Below are 5,648 nucleotides of genomic sequence, written 5' to 3' on the forward strand. Positions count from 1 at the left end.
TAAATGTTTTATCTGTTTCAGATGTATGTTGCAGAAGTGCATCCATGTTACAACATTAGCAGGCGTAGGAAGCGGACACATGCAGATGCGGTCCCCACTTTCACGGCAAGCGAAGTGGGCATGTGGCGCGTCAATAGGCATGTTGCGCGGTCCCCACTTATATGCGCATCAATAGGAATGCGGCATGCAGATGCATGCGTACGTGCACGGTGTGCAAGCGCAGTAGTTGCATGCGGCATGTGGGGGTGGGCGTGCCGGTGCAATAGTAGTAGGCAGGGCAGGCGCCGTTCCATTTCTTCATGAGTGGAATGCATTCGCGTGGGAACCGTGCATGTGGAGGAAAATTGCTGCCACTCCTGCAGCTGCACGCAGTAGAGAGAGGGCGTTGCTGGTGCATGCGAGAGTGAGGGAGCAGGGGGTGCTTGACGATGGGGCGGGCACGCATGAGAAGGTGAAGCGCAGCAGTTAGGACATAAAGCGTGGCGGGGCAGGCGCGGGCGTTCGGACGAGGGAATTCGGATGTCCGAGCGCTAGCCACACCCATTCTATTGTGATACCAGTGGCTAAATATGTACATTTAGATATTATTAATAAGAATTAGACGTTCGAGGCATATTCTAATTCCAGCAAGGTGGTAACGAAGTGTCCAATGTACGTAAGTATTGATCAACTGTTGCATCTGTCCTGTTGCAAACGGAAACAGCAGCTTTAAAAGAGAACATGGCTGAAAGGAACTCACTCTGTCATTTCGGTTTCCAGCGTCGATGTGTCATCATGGTTCCCCAAAAATGTGTCATCATGGTGATCACCGTCACCGTGCCTGCTCACAAAATAAAATGGTGGACTCGCTCCATCTTTTCATTCGCGAGTGGGCCTTCACGAGTCGGATGGATCGTCGCGCCTCGTCCGCTCGTCGGTGAGCAGTGCCGGCGGCGGGCTCCGTCGGGCGAGAAGAGGCAACGAATCGAACAGGCTGTTCACCTGCTTCCATGCCGGGCCTCCTATATCGACAGGCAAGCCTTGATTGCCTACACGGCCCATTAGGCCCAATCAGTGCTCTACCGGTCGGCTCGTCGCTACCCACCCCAAGGACAGCCTCAACGGCGGCACTGCTGGGCCTCCAGCCTTGATCTCCATGGCACACTTGCATTTGTTTGGTCACAGTCTCAAAAAAAAAAAAAAAAAGCAGCCAGCTTTATTATTTATGTATTTTTCATCAGACATGATAAATGATGTATCCCTTTTTGCCTTTGCCCAGGTTATGCGATTATGGCTCTGCTGGCCTCTGTGCAGCAGAGCTTCACTGTAAGCACTCTGCAGAAGTCACGATCCGTCACTATTCACTAACACATGCAGTGCATTATATCAGTGATAAATTAAAGATTGTGTTAACAGATTTTTTCACGGCGACAGATTGCACTGCTATTAAATAGTTCATCCGAAAAATATTTGTCTAAAAATGCAGTGCAACATCAGGTAGGGCTGTTCGGAACAAAATTCGGTGCAGCCCAGATGCAAAGCGCATCCGGTGCCCACCCTTCCGCCCGGTCGACGCGTGGAGGCGCAGGAAATCTGACGGTCGCGCGTCTAGGAAGCTCCTAGCGGCTCCGAACGGCTCGCTTGCCTGGCTCCTCGCGCATCTGCATGCATGGCTCGGCAGCGCGGCTGCATGCATCACGATGCGGGAATTGGAATAGGCCTCCACGGGCCGAGGACATGCATGCAGCATGCTGCCGTGCCTTGTGTACTTGGTGTGATTGGGCCAAAGATCACGTAGCGTTTAGTACAGTATGGTAGCTACAGTCAAACGTGACCAATAATGGAGACTGAAATTTAAAAAATAAAAGAGGGTTCAACTGCAAACAAAAATCATATGGCGCCCTCATAGTTAAAAGATTAAATTCATTATTACACCATAATAAAATCTAGGACAAATAATAAAATCCCGCATGCAACGCGTAAACTTTAACCGCTTAGCACAGTTACATGTTTTCATGATTGGATCCTCCAGCGAAATGTAATTTCCTAACTGCTGATTGCAATGTGGCGCCTTGATCAACTCCAAGTAACAAACTCGTATATCCTCCTTGTATATATGGGGCAGACATGGTAGAAGAATTCCCAATCATATTAAAGTGTGGCATTGTCGCATTACCATATCCACCTTGGATCAACTGAGCAGACACGATAGAAGAATTAAGATCCTGTGTCATATTAAATCCTTTTTTGGCATATTTTATCCATCTGTTTAGAATATATTGCGATGGCAAACTATACACTCCATTTATATTGAAGACTCTAAGGGCATGCTTGCACAATATACCTATACGACATGGATACCATTTTCAGCATATTGTATAAAAAAAGTAAAGTATATTACAAATTGAAATGCATATACGTACCTATGGCTTCAAATTTTCTGCAAGAACACGTAATGGTAGAATCTTCACTGTTGAACACTATTGTTGCTCCATGAACGGATTGCATGTATGTGACAAAGAATGTCAAGTTGGTCCCTTCAGTTTGTAGCAATTTTTGAGACAATGATAATTGTTTTTTAAATTCATCCTCAAACTCAGAATACATCCTTCTTGTGTATGATTCCGCTGCGGTCTTCAGCATTGGTAAATCTGTGGTGTAAGTAACCGCGTCCTTTCGGCGTGACTTAAAGTCTTCATCCAACTCGTTTTCACGAAGACTAAGTAAAACCTTCTCACATTCTACGAGGAGTTCCGAAAGACCGAGTTTCCTACGAAATCTTTTCTTAAAAACATTGTTCATGCCTTCACTCCTTTGAGTCGAGGTCATATCCGCTGTAAAAGCATCACGGTATACAGCTGCCCCTTTGCCCTCAAATCATATAGGTTTCTCATCCAAGAGTTATCCTCTAGTTTATATTCAGATAACAACTCATTCCACTTCTCGATGAAGTAAGCCTTCGATCTATCTTCATACACATCTCTTAAAATCATTAAGAAACTTGTTATCTGACTTGTGAATTACATGCCCGAGATGTTTAGCAGCATTTAAGTAAATGTGCCACAAACAAAGGCGATGGCTTGTATTTGGGAATACATAAGCAATTGCTCCAGCCATGGCCGCGTCTTGATCGGTGAAAATTGTCCTTGGATGCTTGCCTGACATTGCTTTTAGGAAGGTTTCAAAGAGCCAAACAAATGATTCAATAGTTTCATTAAATATCAATGCAGCCCCAAAGATTATTGTCTGCTTGTGATGGTTTGTTCCAAGGATTGGAGCAAAAGGCATCTCAAACTTATTAGTCTGAAATGTAGTGTCAAATGACACAGCATCACCAAAGCATTTGTAGTCCATAATAGACTGTCCATCTGCCCAGAAAAAATTTACTATCCGACCATCTGTCCTATCTACCTAAACGGCATAAAAAATGTAGGATCCTGTAACTACTTGTTTCTCAGGTATTCGGCCAGTGTCTGTACATCATTGGCTTCTAAGTACTTTCTGCGCTCACGTCCAATCTCATTATTGCAATCCATTTTTGCGAATGGCACTTTGTCGGCTCCTCCATAAAACTGCTTCATGAACTCATACACCTGGGTTGGCTTCATCCCGGCTTCTCGTATCTGGCCAATTAGCATCCTGTCCGCTTCAGTGACACGCCGTTGGGATCTCAGCTTATGCAACTTATTTGGACTAGCAAGATAATGATTATGTTCAGTTACAATCTTTTGCACTGTCCAAATCCCCTCTCTGCTGACACTAAACTGAACACGAGCATCACAACTCGTCCTTGTAGTGTCTTTTGATGACTCGGTTTGCCAATGTCCTTGGCTACTGCAAACTATATATTTCTAAGATATACTACCATCCACTCGACGCTTTGTATTGCTCTTTCTAACACTGAACCCAACCTTACCGGCATATGTGTTATACATCTCAAAAGCTTCTTCCTCTGATTCAAAATTCATTCCAACTTCAGGAGTTATCCTAACTTTATCTGCCACCTGTTGTAAAATGAGATGATGATTAATTATTCAGTCATGTTATGCTTGATTGTACCAAAATAGATGAGTAACATGCGATGTTTCTGCATTATCGTATAAATGAACATGCGATGACCCTACCTGTGATGGCTGCTCTCTGTCGACTCCATGACCACCATCAGCGATTGCATCATCCTCATGCGCATCTGAGGTTGCTTGCTGTGAGCCTATATCATGCGCTTTGTTGATTTATTTCTTCTTTGTGTCGATAGTTTGGAAGGAGCTGGAGAAGGAGAACAGGGAGTTCTTCGAGACGTACAAGAAGGATCCACCGGGAGAAGAGTCGACGCAGAAGAATCCATTTGAGAAGAAGCCTTCCACTCCCAAGAGCGCGCCGGGCTAGATGGAGGAGGAGGCGGCGGCGGCGGCGACCCAGATTGGAATAGGCGGCGGCGGCAGTGCGTTGCCAGAACCCAAACCCTCGGCCGCGCCTATTCCAATTCCCTGCATCGCGATGCATGTAGCCGCGCTGCCGAGCCATGCATGCAGATGCGCGAGGAGCCAGGCAAGCGAGCCGTTCGGAGCCGCTAGGAGCTTCCCAGACGCGCGACCGTCAGATTTCCCTGCGCCTCCACGCGTCGACCGGGCAGAAGGGTGGGCACTGGATGCGCTTTGCATCTGGGCTGCACTGAATTTTGTTCCGGCTGTTCCTACCTGATTAGGTGAGCCAGTCAGCCAGGCAACAACAACGAACGAGCCACCAAGTATACCATCGTTCCCAGCACGCTGCCATGCTGGTCTTGACGAGTGTATGTTACTTGTGTCAGATATGGAAGTGCCACCTGGTCAGGAATGTATGTATGTGTTGTCTCTGGTTTATGTATCACGTGAGAAGAAAATAATGGCCACACATCATGTGTTTCTTAGCAAAGCAAAAAAAAAAAAAAAAAAAGGAAATCTCAAAGCAAGGTACTTTTAAATTACTGTACCTTGTAAATAGCTATTACTTCCAACTAAGAAAACTATAAATTTTGTTGCGTGTCAAATAACTAGAAATGCACCCAACAACATCATACAAGATGTCGCAGCAAAATTCATGAGCCAGGCCAGATTATTGGCTCAGGATGTTTGGAATTGATGGTGATCACCCGTTGCAATGCACAAACAATTCTTCTAAAAACAAAGTGACTTAGCTCAAGTATACTCTCTTTTAGAATGGAAACGCTAAAACACACGCCTTCCTCAACATGTGATTTTGGGGGCGTCTGTTGCGCGGGGGATGGAGGTGGAGGCCGTCCGATTCGTGACGCCCGTGCCCGCGCTCTCTCCCTCCGCGGCTCCTCCCTCTCTCCCCTCTGGCAGCTACGGCGAGTTCCGATGGTGCCGGCGTCGACGAGGTAGGCAGCCTCCTCCTCCTCCTCTTGGATCTATGTTGACCGGAGACGAAGACGACGGCGGCGGTGGCTAGGGTTCCGGCGAGCCTCTCTCTTCAAATTTTTTTCTTGTCCTTTCGTAGAAGAAAAATATTTTTTTTGATTTGTGATTTGTACCAACGAAGAAGATGAACTGTACCACGGCGGCGACGTGCGGAAGGTTGAAGGTAGAAGATGAACAGTGCTCGGCGGGCTGCTGGAGATAGAAGATGAACAGTGCCCGAAAAATCGAGTGTGGAGTGGGGGTAAAACA

General features: G+C 46.5%; 1 pseudogene; it reads right to left on the bottom strand.

Annotated features, from left to right (window-relative positions):
* Positions 1 to 876: 876 nt before the first annotated feature.
* Positions 877 to 3,914, bottom strand: LOC136488544 (protein FAR1-RELATED SEQUENCE 5-like; annotated as a pseudogene).
* Positions 3,915 to 5,648: the final 1,734 nt, after the last annotated feature.

The sequence above is a fragment of the Miscanthus floridulus genome, chromosome 10 (genome assembly GCF_019320115.1).
Source record: "Miscanthus floridulus cultivar M001 chromosome 10, ASM1932011v1, whole genome shotgun sequence".
Taxonomy (NCBI): domain Eukaryota; kingdom Viridiplantae; phylum Streptophyta; class Magnoliopsida; order Poales; family Poaceae; genus Miscanthus; species Miscanthus floridulus.